This window comes from Triturus cristatus, chromosome 6 (genome assembly GCF_964204655.1).
Source record: "Triturus cristatus chromosome 6, aTriCri1.1, whole genome shotgun sequence".
Classification (NCBI taxonomy): domain Eukaryota; kingdom Metazoa; phylum Chordata; class Amphibia; order Caudata; family Salamandridae; genus Triturus; species Triturus cristatus.
Window position 1 is genome coordinate 883,619,996 of NC_140589.1, and position 18,808 is coordinate 883,638,803.

Below are 18,808 nucleotides of genomic sequence, written 5' to 3' on the forward strand. Positions count from 1 at the left end.
CAGGAATACCATAAAACAGGGACCTATGACCCTTTCGAGCCAGATAGGAGTCGAACCTACAATCTTCTGATCCGTAGTCAGACGCGTTATCCATTGCGCCACTGGCCCCATGTAGGATTACCCATACTTTTGTCCTTAAGAGGACCAGAAGTTGTGTGTGTGTGTGTGTGTGTGTTTTAAAACACCATTCCATCAACCTTTTTAGCCACGTTTACTGCTCACAACCAGAAGACACAAGTAAACCCACCTGACCTCCTGAAATTCTGTTCTGTCAGGTGTTCCTAACTTATACAAAGGACTTTAGGAGGACGAAGGACCTAAAAGTCAGGGGAAATGGTCCTAGGTCCAAGGAAATGTTTTAGATCAGCCTCAGTTTCTTAAATATTCTGCATTAACATCATCAGTTCCACGTCTGTGTGGAGCTGATCTTGAGGACTCCTTAATCAGCAGGCGGGTACAACAATAAAGTGTTTAATATTACAATACAGGCGAAAATTCAGACACCTTGTCATAGGCTCACCTTGTCCAGGGACCCAAGCATGCTGCCTTTCACCTCTCAGAGCCCTTCACCTAACCTACTGTGCAGCTGTCTCACCTTTAATATCACTGTTCCACAGGCAGCATGATGTCACAATGTTCCTTGTCAGTAGCCTGAACCATGAGCCTTTGCAACCCTGGCATAATCTACATACTTCCAATTGGTGAAGTCCTGGACCACAAATGCAGGGAAGAATAATGGATTGTTACTCTTCATGCATTTTTGCCCATTGGCTCGGATTTGAATGCTTACTGGCCATACGAGCATCTCTGCCAGGCCACCCTATGTCTAGAGACCGTAGATTTAGAGAGTTTATAAACATTGTAGGTTCATCAATGAAGTGTGCTCGCTTCGGCGGCACATATACTAAAATTGGAACGATACAGAGAAGATTAGCATGGCCCCTGCGCAAGGATGACACACAAATTCGTGAAGCGTTCCATATTTTTACCAGCTTTCAGGAGAGAAATGTTCTATGTTTTCAAGACTAATTGAAATAATAAAGCAGGTTCCAGTGCTTTCCTCCTAATATCTATTTTTCAATTTGTCTCTCCTCAACATTTTTAATGTATTTACCTCGCAGTAATGAAGGTGCACTCTATGGCCAGCTGCATTTAGCAAGGAAGCCTGCAGGACTTCTGGGACTTTTCTTTCCCTTCTTCAGCCTCCCTGTCATTATTCTTCACAACCCCCAAATCTATACTGCTGCCAGCGATGCGTTGCTTTGTGGGAAGCAAGAGAAAGAGAAGGGGAGGGCCTATGCAAATGATGGCCTCAGGGCTGTCTGGGAGTCCCTTTTCAGCAGTACTGTTAAAATCCGCCTTGCAACCAGATTGGTCGGGTAAGCTGAAAAACACCAGGCATGATTGGGCACCAGGTCCTCTAGGCCCTTGGAGGACATATCGGCGCTGCATCCCTCAGTTTCTGAGGTCCAAGAAATGTTCACCCTCCACCCTAATAGAGAGGTCTTGGCCGATCGTGGCCGATCGGGGCAGAAGGGAGCAGGGCAAGATGCTCATGATCCTGCTCTAATAATGAACTGCCTTCCTCTCTCCTTACCTGTGGTTCTGCCTGGCTGCTTGGTTCCAGTTGTAGGCCTACATCCCACAGGCAATTTGCTTGTCCCTCTCACACATGTAAATGGGTCAGCACTCAAGTGCACACACCTGCCTGCACCCACAGACCCTCTCACACACACTTTTCTCAACAAGATTTTTTCCTAGTTTAGAGACTCAGAGACCCATGTTGAAATACAAAAGCAGCACACCACATGACGGCCTTCACATAGAATCCAGCAGCAAATGGGAAACTTTTAACTAGCCGTGGTCCTATTACTGCAGCCCTACCATGGAACGACTGCTGGATGAGTCCTGCTCGAGAATATTGAACCTACAACAAGTCTGAGGTAAATAAGAATTCCACAGGAATACCATAAAACAGGGACCTATGACCCTTTCGAGCCAGATAGGAGTCGAACCTACAATCTTCTGATCCGTAGTCAGACGCGTTATCCATTGCGCCACTGGCCCCATGTAGGATTACCCATACTTTTGTCCTTAAGAGGACCAGAAGTTGTGTGTGTGTGTGTGTGTGTGTGTGTGTGTGTTTTAAAACACCATTCCATCAACCTTTTTAGCCACGTTTACTGCTCACAACCAGAAGACACAAGTAAACCCACCTGACCTCCTGAAATTCTGTTCTGTCAGGTGTTCCTAACTTATACAAAGGACTTTAGGAGGACGAAGGACCTAAAAGTCAGGGGAAATGGTCCTAGGTCCAAGGAAATGTTTTAGATCAGCCTCAGTTTCTTAAATATTCTGCATTAACATCATCAGTTCCACGTCTGTGTGGAGCTGATCTTGAGGACTCCTTAATCAGCAGGCGGGTACAACAATAAAGTGTTTAATATTACAATACAGGCGAAAATTCAGACACCTTGTCATAGGCTCACCTTGTCCAGGGACCCAAGCATGCTGCCTTTCACCTCTCAGAGCCCTTCACCTAACCTACTGTGCAGCTGTCTCACCTTTAATATCACTGTTCCACAGGCAGCATGATGTCACAATGTTCCTTGTCAGTAGCCTGAACCATGAGCCTTTGCAACCCTGGCATAATCTACATACTTCCAATTGGTGAAGTCTTGGACCACAAATGCAGTGAAGAATAATGGATTGTTACTCTTCATGCATTTTTGCCCATTGGCTCAGATTTGAATGCTTACTGGCCATACGAGCATCTCTGCCAGGCCACCCTATGTCTAGAGACCGTAGATTTAGAGAGTTTATAAACATTGTAGGTTCATCAATGAAGTGTGCTCGCTTCGGCGGCACATATACTAAAATTGGAACGATACAGAGAAGATTAGCATGGCCCCTGCGCAAGGATGACACGCAAATTCGTGAAGCGTTCCATATTTTTACCAGCTTTCAGGAGAGAAATGTTCTATGTTTTCAAGACTAATTGAAATAATAAAGCAGGTTCCAGTGCTTTCCTCCTAATATCTATTTTTCAATTTGTCTCTCCTCAACATTTTTAATGTATTTACCTCGCAGTAATGAAGGTGCACTCTATGGCCAGCTGCATTTAGCAAGGAAGCCTGCAGGACTTCTGGGACTTTTCTTTCCCTTCTTCAGCCTCCCTGTCATTATTCTTCACAACCCCCAAATCTATACTGCTGCCAGCGATGCGTTGCTTTGTGGGAAGCAAGAGAAAGAGAAGGGGAGGGCCTATGCAAATGATGGCCTCACGGCTGTCTGGGAGTCCCTTTTCAGCAGTACTGTTAAAATCCGCCTTGCAACCAGATTGGTCGGGTAAGCTGAAAAACACCAGGCATGATTGGGCACCAGGTCCTCTAGGCCCTTGGAGGACATATCGGCGCTGCATCCCTCAGTTTCTGAGGTCCAAGAAATGTTCACCCTCCACCCTAATAGAGAGGTCTTGGCCGATCGTGGCCGATCGGGCAGAAGGGAGCAGGGCAAGATGCTCATGATCCTGCTCTAATAATGAACTGCCTTCCTCTCTCCTTACCTGTGGTTCTGCCTGGCTGCTTGGTTCCAGTTGTAGGCCTACATCCCACAGGCAATTTGCTTGTCCCTCTCACACATGTAAATGGGTCAGCACTCAAGTGCACACACCTGCCTGCACCCACAGACCCTCTCACACACACTTTTCTCAACAAGATTTTTTCCTAGTTTAGAGACTCAGAGACCCATGTTGAAATACAAAAGCAGCACACCACATGACGGCCTTCACATAGAATCCAGCAGCAAATGGGAAACTTTTAACTAGCCGTGGTCCTATTACTGCAGCCCTACCATGGAACGACTGCTGGATGAGTCCTGCTCGAGAAGATTGAACCTACAACAAGTCTGAGGTAAATAAGAATTCCACAGGAATACCATAAAACAGGGACCTATGACCCTTTCGAGCCAGATAGGAGTCGAACCTACAATCTTCTGATCCGTAGTCAGACGCGTTATCCATTGCGCCACTGGCCCCATGTAGGATTACCCATACTTTTGTCCTTAAGAGGACCAGAAGTTGTGTGTGTGTGTGTGTGTGTGTTTTAAAACACCATTCCATCAACCTTTTTAGCCACGTTTACTGCTCACAACCAGAAGACACAAGTAAACCCACCTGACCTCCTGAAATTCTGTTCTGTCAGGTGTTCCTAACTTATACAAAGGACTTTAGGAGGACGAAGGACCTAAAAGTCAGGGGAAATGGTCCTAGGTCCAAGGAAATGTTTTAGATCAGCCTCAGTTTCTTAAATATTCTGCATTAACATCATCAGTTCCACGTCTGTGTGGAGCTGATCTTGAGGACTCCTTAATCAGCAGGCGGGTACAACAATAAAGTGTTTAATATTACAATACAGGCGAAAATTCAGACACCTTGTCATAGGCTCACCTTGTCCAGGGACCCAAGCATGCTGCCTTTCACCTCTCAGAGCCCTTCACCTAACCTACTGTGCAGCTGTCTCACCTTTAATATCACTGTTCCACAGGCAGCATGATGTCACAATGTTCCTTGTCAGTAGCCTGAACCATGAGCCTTTGCAACCCTGGCATAATCTACATACTTCCAATTGGTGAAGTCTTGGACCACAAATGCAGTGAAGAATAATGGATTGTTACTCTTCATGCATTTTTGCCCATTGGCTCAGATTTGAATGCTTACTGGCCATACGAGCATCTCTGCCAGGCCACCCTATGTCTAGAGACCGTAGATTTAGAGAGTTTATAAACATTGTAGGTTCATCAATGAAGTGTGCTCGCTTCGGCGGCACATATACTAAAATTGGAACGATACAGAGAAGATTAGCATGGCCCCTGCGCAAGGATGACACGCAAATTCGTGAAGCGTTCCATATTTTTACCAGCTTTCAGGAGAGAAATGTTCTATGTTTTCAAGACTAATTGAAATAATAAAGCAGGTTCCAGTGCTTTCCTCCTAATATCTATTTTTCAATTTGTCTCTCCTCAACATTTTTAATGTATTTACCTCGCAGTAATGAAGGTGCACTCTATGGCCAGCTGCATTTAGCAAGGAAGCCTGCAGGACTTCTGGGACTTTTCTTTCCCTTCTTCAGCCTCCCTGTCATTATTCTTCACAACCCCCAAATCTATACTGCTGCCAGCGATGCGTTGCTTTGTGGGAAGCAAGAGAAAGAGAAGGGGAGGGCCTATGCAAATGATGGCCTCAGGGCTGTCTGGGAGTCCCTTTTCAGCAGTACTGTTAAAATCCGCCTTGCAACCAGATTGGTCGGGTAAGCTGAAAAACACCAGGCATGATTGGGCACCAGGTCCTCTAGGCCCTTGGAGGACATATCGGCGCTGCATCCCTCAGTTTCTGAGGTCCAAGAAATGTTCACCCTCCACCCTAATAGAGAGGTCTTGGCCGATCGTGGCCGATCGGGGCAGAAGGGAGCAGGGCAAGATGCTCATGATCCTGCTCTAATAATGAACTGCCTTCCTCTCTCCTTACCTGTGGTTCTGCCTGGCTGCTTGGTTCCAGTTGTAGGCCTACATCCCACAGGCAATTTGCTTGTCCCTCTCACACATGTAAATGGGTCAGCACTCAAGTGCACACACCTGCCTGCACCCACAGACCCTCTCACACACACTTTTCTCAACAAGATTTTTTCCTAGTTTAGAGACTCAGAGACCCATTTTGAAATACAAAAGCAGCACACCACATGACGGCCTTCACATAGAATCCAGCAGCAAATGGGAAACTTTTAACTAGCCGTGGTCCTATTACTGCAGCCCTACCATGGAACGACTGCTGGATGAGTCCTGCTCGAGAATATTGAACCTACAACAAGTCTGAGGTAAATAAGAATTCCACAGGAATACCATAAAACAGGGACCTATGACCCTTTCGAGCCAGATAGGAGTCGAACCTACAATCTTCTGATCCGTAGTCAGACGCGTTATCCATTGCGCCACTGGCCCCATGTAGGATTACCCATACTTTTGTCCTTAAGAGGACCAGAAGTTGTGTGTGTGTGTGTGTGTGTGTGTGTGTTTTAAAACACCATTCCATCAACCTTTTTAGCCACGTTTACTGCTCACAACCAGAAGACACAAGTAAACCCACCTGACCTCCTGAAATTCTGTTCTGTCAGGTGTTCCTAACTTATACAAAGGACTTTAGGAGGACGAAGGACCTAAAAGTCAGGGGAAATGGTCCTAGGTCCAAGGAAATGTTTTAGATCAGCCTCAGTTTCTTAAATATTCTGCATTAACATCATCAGTTCCACGTCTGTGTGGAGCTGATCTTGAGGACTCCTTAATCAGCAGGCGGGTACAACAATAAAGTGTTTAATATTACAATACAGGCGAAAATTCAGACACCTTGTCATAGGCTCACCTTGTCCAGGGACCCAAGCATGCTGCCTTTCACCTCTCAGAGCCCTTCACCTAACCTACTGTGCAGCTGTCTCACCTTTAATATCACTGTTCCACAGGCAGCATGATGTCACAATGTTCCTTGTCAGTAGCCTGAACCATGAGCCTTTGCAACCCTGGCATAATCTACATACTTCCAATTGGTGAAGTCTTGGACCACAAATGCAGTGAAGAATAATGGATTGTTACTCTTCATGCATTTTTGCCCATTGGCTCAGATTTGAATGCTTACTGGCCATACGAGCATCTCTGCCAGGCCACCCTATGTCTAGAGACCGTAGATTTAGAGAGTTTATAAACATTGTAGGTTCATCAATGAAGTGTGCTCGCTTCGGCGGCACATATACTAAAATTGGAACGATACAGAGAAGATTAGCATGGCCCCTGCGCAAGGATGACACGCAAATTCGTGAAGCGTTCCATATTTTTACCAGCTTTCAGGAGAGAAATGTTCTATGTTTTCAAGACTAATTGAAATAATAAAGCAGGTTCCAGTGCTTTCCTCCTAATATCTATTTTTCAATTTGTCTCTCCTCAACATTTTTAATGTATTTACCTCGCAGTAATGAAGGTGCACTCTATGGCCAGCTGCATTTAGCAAGGAAGCCTGCAGGACTTCTGGGACTTTTCTTTCCCTTCTTCAGCCTCCCTGTCATTATTCTTCACAACCCCCAAATCTATACTGCTGCCAGCGATGCGTTGCTTTGTGGGAAGCAAGAGAAAGAGAAGGGGAGGGCCTATGCAAATGATGGCCTCAGGGCTGTCTGGGAGTCCCTTTTCAGCAGTACTGTTAAAATCCGCCTTGCAACCAGATTGGTCGGGTAAGCTGAAAAACACCAGGCATGATTGGGCACCAGGTCCTCTAGGCCCTTGGAGGACATATCGGCGCTGCATCCCTCAGTTTCTGAGGTCCAAGAAATGTTCACGCTCCACCCTAATAGAGAGGTCTTGGCCGATCGTGGCCGATCGGGGCAGAAGGGAGCAGGGCAAGATGCTCATGATCCTGCTCTAATAATGAACTGCCTTCCTCTCTCCTTACCTGTGGTTCTGCCTGGCTGCTTGGTTCCAGTTGTAGGCCTACATCCCACAGGCAATTTGCTTGTCCCTCTCACACATGTAAATGGGTCAGCACTCAAGTGCACACACCTGCCTGCACCCACAGACCCTCTCACACACACTTTTCTCAACAAGATTTTTTCCTAGTTTAGAGACTCAGAGACCCATGTTGAAATACAAAAGCAGCACACCACATGACGGCCTTCACATAGAATCCAGCAGCAAATGGGAAACTTTTAACTAGCCGTGGTCCTATTACTGCAGCCCTACCATGGAACGACTGCTGGATGAGTCCTGCTCGAGAATATTGAACCTACAACAAGTCTGAGGTAAATAAGAATTCCACAGGAATACCATAAAACAGGGACCTATGTCCCTTTCGAGCCAGATAGGAGTCGAACCTACAATCTTCTGATCCGTAGTCAGACGCGTTATCCATTGCGCCACTGGCCCCATGTAGGATTACCCATACTTTTGTCCTTAAGAGGACCAGAAGTTGTGTGTGTGTGTGTGTGTGTGTTTTAAAACACCATTCCATCAACCTTTTTAGCCACGTTTACTGCTCACAACCAGAAGACACAAGTAAACCCACCTGACCTCCTGAAATTCTGTTCTGTCAGGTGTTCCTAACTTATACAAAGGACTTTAGGAGGACGAAGGACCTAAAAGTCAGGGGAAATGGTCCTAGGTCCAAGGAAATGTTTTAGATCAGCCTCAGTTTCTTAAATATTCTGCATTAACATCATCAGTTCCACGTCTGTGTGGAGCTGATCTTGAGGACTCCTTAATCAGCAGGCGGGTACAACAATAAAGTGTTTAATATTACAATACAGGCGAAAATTCAGACACCTTGTCATAGGCTCACCTTGTCCAGGGACCCAAGCATGCTGCCTTTCACCTCTCAGAGCCCTTCACCTAACCTACTGTGCAGCTGTCTCACCTTTAATATCACTGTTCCACAGGCAGCATGATGTCACAATGTTCCTTGTCAGTAGCCTGAACCATGAGCCTTTGCAACCCTGGCATAATCTACATACTTCCAATTGGTGAAGTCTTGGACCACAAATGCAGTGAAGAATAATGGATTGTTACTCTTCATGCATTTTTGCCCATTGGCTCAGATTTGAATGCTTACTGGCCATACGAGCATCTCTGCCAGGCCACCCTATGTCTAGAGACCGTAGATTTAGAGAGTTTATAAACATTGTAGGTTCATCAATGAAGTGTGCTCGCTTCGGCGGCACATATACTAAAATTGGAACGATACAGAGAAGATTAGCATGGCCCCTGCGCAAGGATGACACGCAAATTCGTGAAGCGTTCCATATTTTTACCAGCTTTCAGGAGAGAAATGTTCTATGTTTTCAAGACTAATTGAAATAATAAAGCAGGTTCCAGTGCTTTCCTCCTAATATCTATTTTTCAATTTGTCTCTCCTCAACATTTTTAATGTATTTACCTCGCAGTAATGAAGGTGCACTCTATGGCCAGCTGCATTTAGCAAGGAAGCCTGCAGGACTTCTGGGACTTTTCTTTCCCTTCTTCAGCCTCCCTGTCATTATTCTTCACAACCCCCAAATCTATACTGCTGCCAGCGATGCGTTGCTTTGTGGGAAGCAAGAGAAAGAGAAGGGGAGGGCCTATGCAAATGATGGCCTCAGGGCTGTCTGGGAGTCCCTTTTCAGCAGTACTGTTAAAATCCGCCTTGCAACCAGATTGGTCGGGTAAGCTGAAAAACACCAGGCATGATTGGGCACCAGGTCCTCTAGGCCCTTGGAGGACATATCGGCGCTGCATCCCTCAGTTTCTGAGGTCCAAGAAATGTTCACCCTCCACCCTAATAGAGAGGTCTTGGCCGATCGTGGCCGATCGGGCAGAAGGGAGCAGGGCAAGATGCTCATGATCCTGCTCTAATAATGAACTGCCTTCCTCTCTCCTTACCTGTGGTTCTGCCTGGCTGCTTGGTTCCAGTTGTAGGCCTACATCCCACAGGCAATTTGCTTGTCCCTCTCACACATGTAAATGGGTCAGCACTCAAGTGCACACACCTGCCTGCACCCACAGACCCTCTCACACACACTTTTCTCAACAAGATTTTTTCCTAGTTTAGAGACTCAGAGACCCATGTTGAAATACAAAAGCAGCACACCACATGACGGCCTTCACATAGAATCCAGCAGCAAATGGGAAACTTTTAACTAGCCGTGGTCCTATTACTGCAGCCCTACCATGGAACGACTGCTGGATGAGTCCTGCTCGAGAAGATTGAACCTACAACAAGTCTGAGGTAAATAAGAATTCCACAGGAATACCATAAAACAGGGACCTATGACCCTTTCGAGCCAGATAGGAGTCGAACCTACAATCTTCTGATCCGTAGTCAGACGCGTTATCCATTGCGCCACTGGCCCCATGTAGGATTACCCATACTTTTGTCCTTAAGAGGACCAGAAGTTGTGTGTGTGTGTGTGTGTGTGTGTGTGTTTTAAAACACTATTCCATCAACCTTTTTAGCCACGTTTACTGCTCACAACCAGAAGACACAAGTAAACCCACCTGACCTCCTGAAATTCTGTTCTGTCAGGTGTTCCTAACTTATACAAAGGACTTTAGGAGGACGAAGGACCTAAAAGTCAGGGGAAATGGTCCTAGGTCCAAGGAAATGTTTTAGATCAGCCTCAGTTTCTTAAATATTCTGCATTAACATCATCAGTTCCACGTCTGTGTGGAGCTGATCTTGAGGACTCCTTAATCAGCAGGCGGGTACAACAATAAAGTGTTTAATATTACAATACAGGCGAAAATTCAGACACCTTGTCATAGGCTCACCTTGTCCAGGGACCCAAGCATGCTGCCTTTCACCTCTCAGAGCCCTTCACCTAACCTACTGTGCAGCTGTCTCACCTTTAATATCACTGTTCCACAGGCAGCATGATGTCACAATGTTCCTTGTCAGTAGCCTGAACCATGAGCCTTTGCAACCCTGGCATAATCTACATACTTCCAATTGGTGAAGTCTTGGACCACAAATGCAGTGAAGAATAATGGATTGTTACTCTTCATGCATTTTTGCCCATTGGCTCAGATTTGAATGCTTACTGGCCATACGAGCATCTCTGCCAGGCCACCCTATGTCTAGAGACCGTAGATTTAGAGAGTTTATAAACATTGTAGGTTCATCAATGAAGTGTGCTCGCTTCGGCGGCACATATACTAAAATTGGAACGATACAGAGAAGATTAGCATGGCCCCTGCGCAAGGATGACACGCAAATTCGTGAAGCGTTCCATATTTTTACCAGCTTTCAGGAGAGAAATGTTCTATGTTTTCAAGACTAATTGAAATAATAAAGCAGGTTCCAGTGCTTTCCTCCTAATATCTATTTTTCAATTTGTCTCTCCTCAACATTTTTAATGTATTTACCTCGCAGTAATGAAGGTGCACTCTATGGCCAGCTGCATTTAGCAAGGAAGCCTGCAGGACTTCTGGGACTTTTCTTTCCCTTCTTCAGCCTCCCTGTCATTATTCTTCACAACCCCCAAATCTATACTGCTGCCAGCGATGCGTTGCTTTGTGGGAAGCAAGAGAAAGAGAAGGGGAGGGCCTATGCAAATGATGGCCTCAGGGCTGTCTGGGAGTCCCTTTTCAGCAGTACTGTTAAAATCCGCCTTGCAACCAGATTGGTCGGGTAAGCTGAAAAACACCAGGCATGATTGGGCACCAGGTCCTCTAGGCCCTTGGAGGACATATCGGCGCTGCATCCCTCAGTTTCTGAGGTCCAAGAAATGTTCACCCTCCACCCTAATAGAGAGGTCTTGGCCGATCGTGGCCGATCGGGGCAGAAGGGAGCAGGGCAAGATGCTCATGATCCTGCTCTAATAATGAACTGCCTTCCTCTCTCCTTACCTGTGGTTCTGCCTGGCTGCTTGGTTCCAGTTGTAGGCCTACATCCCACAGGCAATTTGCTTGTCCCTCTCACACATGTAAATGGGTCAGCACTCAAGTGCACACACCTGCCTGCACCCACAGACCCTCTCACACACACTTTTCTCAACAAGATTTTTTCCTAGTTTAGAGACTCAGAGACCCATGTTGAAATACAAAAGCAGCACACCACATGACGGCCTTCACATAGAATCCAGCAGCAAATGGGAAACTTTTAACTAGCCGTGGTCCTATTACTGCAGCCCTACCATGGAACGACTGCTGGATGAGTCCTGCTCGAGAAGATTGAACCTACAACAAGTCTGAGGTAAATAAGAATTCCACAGGAATACCATAAAACAGGGACCTATGACCCTTTCGAGCCAGATAGGAGTCGAACCTACAATCTTCTGATCCGTAGTCAGACGCGTTATCCATTGCGCCACTGGCCCCATGTAGGATTACCCATACTTTTGTCCTTAAGAGGACCAGAAGTTGTGTGTGTGTGTGTGTGTGTGTTTTAAAACACCATTCCATCAACCTTTTTAGCCACGTTTACTGCTCACAACCAGAAGACACAAGTAAACCCACCTGACCTCCTGAAATTCTGTTCTGTCAGGTGTTCCTAACTTATACAAAGGACTTTAGGAGGACGAAGGACCTAAAAGTCAGGGGAAATGGTCCTAGGTCCAAGGAAATGTTTTAGATCAGCCTCAGTTTCTTAAATATTCTGCATTAACATCATCAGTTCCACGTCTGTGTGGAGCTGATCTTGAGGACTCCTTAATCAGCAGGCGGGTACAACAATAAAGTGTTTAATATTACAATACAGGCGAAAATTCAGACACCTTGTCATAGGCTCACCTTGTCCAGGGACCCAAGCATGCTGCCTTTCACCTCTCAGAGCCCTTCACCTAACCTACTGTGCAGCTGTCTCACCTTTAATATCACTGTTCCACAGGCAGCATGATGTCACAATGTTCCTTGTCAGTAGCCTGAACCATGAGCCTTTGCAACCCTGGCATAATCTACATACTTCCAATTGGTGAAGTCTTGGACCACAAATGCAGTGAAGAATAATGGATTGTTACTCTTCATGCATTTTTGCCCATTGGCTCAGATTTGAATGCTTACTGGCCATACGAGCATCTCTGCCAGGCCACCCTATGTCTAGAGACCGTAGATTTAGAGAGTTTATAAACATTGTAGGTTCATCAATGAAGTGTGCTCGCTTCGGCGGCACATATACTAAAATTGGAACGATACAGAGAAGATTAGCATGGCCCCTGCGCAAGGATGACACGCAAATTCGTGAAGCGTTCCATATTTTTACCAGCTTTCAGGAGAGAAATGTTCTATGTTTTCAAGACTAATTGAAATAATAAAGCAGGTTCCAGTGCTTTCCTCCTAATATCTATTTTTCAATTTGTCTCTCCTCAACATTTTTAATGTATTTACCTCGCAGTAATGAAGGTGCACTCTATGGCCAGCTGCATTTAGCAAGGAAGCCTGCAGGACTTCTGGGACTTTTCTTTCCCTTCTTCAGCCTCCCTGTCATTATTCTTCACAACCCCCAAATCTATACTGCTGCCAGCGATGCGTTGCTTTGTGGGAAGCAAGAGAAAGAGAAGGGGAGGGCCTATGCAAATGATGGCCTCAGGGCTGTCTGGGAGTCCCTTTTCAGCAGTACTGTTAAAATCCGCCTTGCAACCAGATTGGTCGGGTAAGCTGAAAAACACCAGGCATGATTGGGCACCAGGTCCTCTAGGCCCTTGGAGGACATATCGGCGCTGCATCCCTCAGTTTCTGAGGTCCAAGAAATGTTCACCCTCCACCCTAATAGAGAGGTCTTGGCCGATCGTGGCCGATCGGGCAGAAGGGAGCAGGGCAAGATGCTCATGATCCTGCTCTAATAATGAACTGCCTTCCTCTCTCCTTACCTGTGGTTCTGCCTGGCTGCTTGGTTCCAGTTGTAGGCCTACATCCCACAGGCAATTTGCTTGTCCCTCTCACACATGTAAATGGGTCAGCACTCAAGTGCACACACCTGCCTGCACCCACAGACCCTCTCACACACACTTTTCTCAACAAGATTTTTTCCTAGTTTAGAGACTCAGAGACCCATGTTGAAATACAAAAGCAGCACACCACATGACGGCCTTCACATAGAATCCAGCAGCAAATGGGAAACTTTTAACTAGCCGTGGTCCTATTACTGCAGCCCTACCATGGAACGACTGCTGGATGAGTCCTGCTCGAGAAGATTGAACCTACAACAAGTCTGAGGTAAATAAGAATTCCACAGGAATACCATAAAACAGGGACCTATGACCCTTTCGAGCCAGATAGGAGTCGAACCTACAATCTTCTGATCCGTAGTCAGACGCGTTATCCATTGCGCCACTGGCCCCATGTAGGATTACCCATACTTTTGTCCTTAAGAGGACCAGAAGTTGTGTGTGTGTGTGTGTGTGTGTGTTTTAAAACACCATTCCATCAACCTTTTTAGCCACGTTTACTGCTCACAACCAGAAGACACAAGTAAACCCACCTGACCTCCTGAAATTCTGTTCTGTCAGGTGTTCCTAACTTATACAAAGGACTTTAGGAGGACGAAGGACCTAAAAGTCAGGGGAAATGGTCCTAGGTCCAAGGAAATGTTTTAGATCAGCCTCAGTTTCTTAAATATTCTGCATTAACATCATCAGTTCCACGTCTGTGTGGAGCTGATCTTGAGGACTCCTTAATCAGCAGGCGGGTACAACAATAAAGTGTTTAATATTACAATACAGGCGAAAATTCAGACACCTTGTCATAGGCTCACCTTGTCCAGGGACCCAAGCATGCTGCCTTTCACCTCTCAGAGCCCTTCACCTAACCTACTGTGCAGCTGTCTCACCTTTAATATCACTGTTCCACAGGCAGCATGATGTCACAATGTTCCTTGTCAGTAGCCTGAACCATGAGCCTTTGCAACCCTGGCATAATCTACATACTTCCAATTGGTGAAGTCTTGGACCACAAATGCAGTGAAGAATAATGGATTGTTACTCTTCATGCATTTTTGCCCATTGGCTCAGATTTGAATGCTTACTGGCCATACGAGCATCTCTGCCAGGCCACCCTATGTCTAGAGACCGTAGATTTAGAGAGTTTATAAACATTGTAGGTTCATCAATGAAGTGTGCTCGCTTCGGCGGCACATATACTAAAATTGGAACGATACAGAGAAGATTAGCATGGCCCCTGCGCAAGGATGACACGCAAATTCGTGAAGCGTTCCATATTTTTACCAGCTTTCAGGAGAGAAATGTTCTATGTTTTCAAGACTAATTGAAATAATAAAGCAGGTTCCAGTGCTTTCCTCCTAATATCTATTTTTCAATTTGTCTCTCCTCAACATTTTTAATGTATTTACCTCGCAGTAATGAAGGTGCACTCTATGGCCAGCTGCATTTAGCAAGGAAGCCTGCAGGACTTCTGGGACTTTTCTTTCCCTTCTTCAGCCTCCCTGTCATTATTCTTCACAACCCCCAAATCTATACTGCTGCCAGCGATGCGTTGCTTTGTGGGAAGCAAGAGAAAGAGAAGGGGAGGGCCTATGCAAATGATGGCCTCAGGGCTGTCTGGGAGTCCCTTTTCAGCAGTACTGTTAAAATCCGCCTTGCAACCAGATTGGTCGGGTAAGCTGAAAAACACCAGGCATGATTGGGCACCAGGTCCTCTAGGCCCTTGGAGGACATATCGGCGCTGCATCCCTCAGTTTCTGAGGTCCAAGAAATGTTCACCCTCCACCCTAATAGAGAGGTCTTGGCCGATCGTGGCCGATCGGGGCAGAAGGGAGCAGGGCAAGATGCTCATGATCCTGCTCTAATAATGAACTGCCTTCCTCTCTCCTTACCTGTGGTTCTGCCTGGCTGCTTGGTTCCAGTTGTAGGCCTACATCCCACAGGCAATTTGCTTGTCCCTCTCACACATGTAAATGGGTCAGCACTCAAGTGCACACACCTGCCTGCACCCACAGACCCTCTCACACACACTTTTCTCAACAAGATTTTTTCCTAGTTTAGAGACTCAGAGACCCATGTTGAAATACAAAAGCAGCACACCACATGACGGCCTTCACATAGAATCCAGCAGCAAATGGGAAACTTTTAACTAGCCGTGGTCCTATTACTGCAGCCCTACCATGGAACGACTGCTGGATGAGTCCTGCTCGAGAAGATTGAACCTACAACAAGTCTGAGGTAAATAAGAATTCCACAGGAATACCATAAAACAGGGACCTATGACCCTTTCGAGCCAGATAGGAGTCGAACCTACAATCTTCTGATCCGTAGTCAGACGCGTTATCCATTGCGCCACTGGCCCCATGTAGGATTACCCATACTTTTGTCCTTAAGAGGACCAGAAGTTGTGTGTGTGTGTGTGTGTGTGTGTTTTAAAACACCATTCCATCAACCTTTTTAGCCACGTTTACTGCTCACAACCAGAAGACACAAGTAAACCCACCTGACCTCCTGAAATTCTGTTCTGTCAGGTGTTCCTAACTTATACAAAGGACTTTAGGAGGACGAAGGACCTAAAAGTCAGGGGAAATGGTCCTAGGTCCAAGGAAATGTTTTAGATCAGCCTCAGTTTCTTAAATATTCTGCATTAACATCATCAGTTCCACGTCTGTGTGGAGCTGATCTTGAGGACTCCTTAATCAGCAGGCGGGTACAACAATAAAGTGTTTAATATTACAATACAGGCGAAAATTCAGACACCTTGTCATAGGCTCACCTTGTCCAGGGACCCAAGCATGCTGCCTTTCACCTCTCAGAGCCCTTCACCTAACCTACTGTGCAGCTGTCTCACCTTTAATATCACTGTTCCACAGGCAGCATGATGTCACAATGTTCCTTGTCAGTAGCCTGAACCATGAGCCTTTGCAACCCTGGCATAATCTACATACTTCCAATTGGTGAAGTCTTGGACCACAAATGCAGTGAAGAATAATGGATTGTTACTCTTCATGCATTTTTGCCCATTGGCTCAGATTTGAATGCTTACTGGCCATACGAGCATCTCTGCCAGGCCACCCTATGTCTAGAGACCGTAGATTTAGAGAGTTTATAAACATTGTAGGTTCATCAATGAAGTGTGCTCGCTTCGGCGGCACATATACTAAAATTGGAACGATACAGAGAAGATTAGCATGGCCCCTGCGCAAGGATGACTCGCAAATTCGTGAAGCGTTCCATATTTTTACCAGCTTTCAGGAGAGAAATGTTCTATGTTTTCAAGACTAATTGAAATAATAAAGCAGGTTCCAGTGCTTTCCTCCTAATATCTATTTTTCAATTTGTCTCTCCTCAACATTTTTAATGTATTTACCTCGCAGTAATGAAGGTGCACTCTATGGCCAGCTGCATTTAGCAAGGAAGCCTGCAGGACTTCTGGGACTTTTCTTTCCCTTCTTCAGCCTCCCTGTCATTATTCTTCACAACCCCCAAATCTATACTGCTGCCAGCGATGCGTTGCTTTGTGGGAAGCAAGAGAAAGAGAAGGGGAGGGCCTATGCAAATGATGGCCTCAGGGCTGTCTGGGAGTCCCTTTTCAGCAGTACTGTTAAAATCCGCCTTGCAACCAGATTGGTCGGGTAAGCTGAAAAACACCAGGCATGATTGGGCACCAGGTCCTCTAGGCCCTTGGAGGACATATCGGCGCTGCATCCCTCAGTTTCTGAGGTCCAAGAAATGTTCACCCTCCACCCTAATAGAGAGGTCTTGGCCGATCGTGGCCGATCGGGGCAGAAGGGAGCAGGGCAAGATGCTCATGATCCTGCTCTAATAATGAACTGCCTTCCTCTCTCCTTACCTGTGGTTCTGCCTGGCTGCTTGGTTCCAGTTGTAGGCCTACATCCCACAGGCAATTTGCTTGTCCCTCTCACACATGTAAATGGGTCAGCACTCAAGTGCACACACCTGCCTGCACCCACAGACCCTCTCACACACACTTTTCTCAACAAGATTTTTTCCTAGTTTAGAGACTCAGAGACCCATGTTGAAATACAAAAGCAGCACACCACATGACGGCCTTCACATAGAATCCAGCAGCAAATGGGAAACTTTTAACTAGCCGTGGTCCTATTACTGCAGCCCTACCATGGAACGACTGCTGGATGAGTCCTGCTCGAGAATATTGAACCTACAACAAGTCTGAGGTAAATAAGAATTCCACAGGAATACCATAAAACAGGGACCTATGACCCTTTCGAGCCAGATAGGAGTCGAACCTACAATCTTCTGATCCGTAGTCAGATGCGTTATCCATTGCGCCACTGGCCCCATGTAGGATTACCCATACTTTTGTCCTTAAGAGGACCAGAAGTTGTGTGTGTGTGTGTGTGTGTGTTTTAAAACACCATTCCATCAACCTTTTTAGCCACGTTTACTGCTCACAACCAGAAGACACAAGTAAACCCACCTGACCTCCTGAAATTCTGTTCTGTCAGGTGTTCCTAACTTATACAAAGGACTTTAGGAGGACGAAGGACCTAAAAGTCAGGGGAAATGGTCCTAGGTCCAAGGAAATGTTTTAGATCAGCCTCAGTTTCTTAAATATTCTGCATTAACATCATCAGTTCCACGTCTGTGTGGAGCTGATCTTGAGGACTCCTTAATCAGCAGGCGGGTACAACAATAAAGTGTTTAATATTACAATACAGGCGAAAATTCAGACACCTTGTCATAGGCTCACCTTGTCCAGGGACCCAAGCATGCTGCCTTTCACCTCTCAGAGCCCTTCACCTAACCTACTGTGCAGCTGTCTCACCTTTAATATCACTGTTCCACAGGCAGCATGATGTCACAATGTTCCTTGTCAGTAGCCTGAACCATGAGCCTTTGCAACCCTGGCATAATCTACATACTTCCAATTGGTGAAGTCCTGGACCACAAATGCAGTGAAGAATAATGGATTGTTACTCTTCATGCATTTTTGCCCATTGGCTCGGATTTGAATGCTTACTGGCCATACGAGCATCTCTGCCAGGCCACCCTATGTCTAGAGACCGTAGATTTAGAGAGTTTATAAACATTGTAGGTTCATCAATGAAGTGTGCTCGCTTCGGCGGCACATATACTAAAATTGGAACGATACAGAGAAGATTAGCATGGCCCCTGCGCAAGGATGACACGCAAATTCGTGAAGCGTTCCATATTTTTACCAGCTTTCAGGAGAGAAATGTTCTATGTTTTCAAGACTAATTGAAATAATAAAGCAGGTTCCAGTGCTTTCCTCCTAATATCTATTTTTCAATTTGTCTCTCCTCAACATTTTTAATGTATTTACCTCGCAGTAATGAAGGTGCACTCTATGGCCAGCTGCATTT

The 18,808-nt window shown here is 45.9% G+C and overlaps 20 non-coding genes across 20 annotated transcripts; 10 read left to right on the top strand and 10 right to left on the bottom strand.

Moving 5' to 3' along the window:
- Positions 1–35: 35 nt before the first annotated feature.
- TRNAR-ACG (transfer RNA arginine (anticodon ACG)) lies at positions 36–108 on the bottom strand. The gene has a single exon. It is a non-coding gene; the product is annotated as a tRNA-Arg (tRNA).
- A 772-nt stretch (positions 109–880) lies between these two features.
- Positions 881–987, top strand: LOC146819624 (U6 spliceosomal RNA). Its single transcript, XR_014964409.1, has one exon. It is a non-coding gene; the product is annotated as a U6 spliceosomal RNA (small nuclear RNA).
- A 1,007-nt stretch (positions 988–1,994) lies between these two features.
- TRNAR-ACG (transfer RNA arginine (anticodon ACG)) lies at positions 1,995–2,067 on the bottom strand. Its single transcript has one exon. It is a non-coding gene; the product is annotated as a tRNA-Arg (tRNA).
- Positions 2,068–2,849: 782 nt separating this feature from the next.
- On the top strand, positions 2,850–2,956 carry LOC146819626 (U6 spliceosomal RNA). The gene has a single exon (XR_014964192.1). It is a non-coding gene; the product is annotated as a U6 spliceosomal RNA (small nuclear RNA).
- A 1,006-nt stretch (positions 2,957–3,962) lies between these two features.
- Positions 3,963–4,035, bottom strand: TRNAR-ACG (transfer RNA arginine (anticodon ACG)). The gene has a single exon. It is a non-coding gene; the product is annotated as a tRNA-Arg (tRNA).
- Positions 4,036–4,807: 772 nt separating this feature from the next.
- Positions 4,808–4,914, top strand: LOC146819628 (U6 spliceosomal RNA). Its single transcript, XR_014964193.1, has one exon. It is a non-coding gene; the product is annotated as a U6 spliceosomal RNA (small nuclear RNA).
- A 1,007-nt stretch (positions 4,915–5,921) lies between these two features.
- TRNAR-ACG (transfer RNA arginine (anticodon ACG)) lies at positions 5,922–5,994 on the bottom strand. Its single transcript has one exon. It is a non-coding gene; the product is annotated as a tRNA-Arg (tRNA).
- Positions 5,995–6,772: 778 nt separating this feature from the next.
- Positions 6,773–6,879, top strand: LOC146819630 (U6 spliceosomal RNA). The gene has a single exon (XR_014964194.1). It is a non-coding gene; the product is annotated as a U6 spliceosomal RNA (small nuclear RNA).
- Positions 6,880–7,886: 1,007 nt separating this feature from the next.
- On the bottom strand, positions 7,887–7,959 carry TRNAR-ACG (transfer RNA arginine (anticodon ACG)). Its single transcript has one exon. It is a non-coding gene; the product is annotated as a tRNA-Arg (tRNA).
- Positions 7,960–8,731: 772 nt separating this feature from the next.
- LOC146819632 (U6 spliceosomal RNA) lies at positions 8,732–8,838 on the top strand. The gene has a single exon (XR_014964195.1). It is a non-coding gene; the product is annotated as a U6 spliceosomal RNA (small nuclear RNA).
- Positions 8,839–9,844: 1,006 nt separating this feature from the next.
- TRNAR-ACG (transfer RNA arginine (anticodon ACG)) lies at positions 9,845–9,917 on the bottom strand. Its single transcript has one exon. It is a non-coding gene; the product is annotated as a tRNA-Arg (tRNA).
- Positions 9,918–10,695: 778 nt separating this feature from the next.
- Positions 10,696–10,802, top strand: LOC146819634 (U6 spliceosomal RNA). The gene has a single exon (XR_014964197.1). It is a non-coding gene; the product is annotated as a U6 spliceosomal RNA (small nuclear RNA).
- Positions 10,803–11,809: 1,007 nt separating this feature from the next.
- TRNAR-ACG (transfer RNA arginine (anticodon ACG)) lies at positions 11,810–11,882 on the bottom strand. The gene has a single exon. It is a non-coding gene; the product is annotated as a tRNA-Arg (tRNA).
- A 772-nt stretch (positions 11,883–12,654) lies between these two features.
- LOC146819636 (U6 spliceosomal RNA) lies at positions 12,655–12,761 on the top strand. Its single transcript, XR_014964198.1, has one exon. It is a non-coding gene; the product is annotated as a U6 spliceosomal RNA (small nuclear RNA).
- A 1,006-nt stretch (positions 12,762–13,767) lies between these two features.
- TRNAR-ACG (transfer RNA arginine (anticodon ACG)) lies at positions 13,768–13,840 on the bottom strand. Its single transcript has one exon. It is a non-coding gene; the product is annotated as a tRNA-Arg (tRNA).
- A 774-nt stretch (positions 13,841–14,614) lies between these two features.
- Positions 14,615–14,721, top strand: LOC146819638 (U6 spliceosomal RNA). Its single transcript, XR_014964199.1, has one exon. It is a non-coding gene; the product is annotated as a U6 spliceosomal RNA (small nuclear RNA).
- A 1,007-nt stretch (positions 14,722–15,728) lies between these two features.
- On the bottom strand, positions 15,729–15,801 carry TRNAR-ACG (transfer RNA arginine (anticodon ACG)). The gene has a single exon. It is a non-coding gene; the product is annotated as a tRNA-Arg (tRNA).
- A 774-nt stretch (positions 15,802–16,575) lies between these two features.
- Positions 16,576–16,682, top strand: LOC146819640 (U6 spliceosomal RNA). The gene has a single exon (XR_014964445.1). It is a non-coding gene; the product is annotated as a U6 spliceosomal RNA (small nuclear RNA).
- A 1,007-nt stretch (positions 16,683–17,689) lies between these two features.
- TRNAR-ACG (transfer RNA arginine (anticodon ACG)) lies at positions 17,690–17,762 on the bottom strand. The gene has a single exon. It is a non-coding gene; the product is annotated as a tRNA-Arg (tRNA).
- Positions 17,763–18,534: 772 nt separating this feature from the next.
- On the top strand, positions 18,535–18,641 carry LOC146819642 (U6 spliceosomal RNA). The gene has a single exon (XR_014964200.1). It is a non-coding gene; the product is annotated as a U6 spliceosomal RNA (small nuclear RNA).
- Positions 18,642–18,808: the final 167 nt, after the last annotated feature.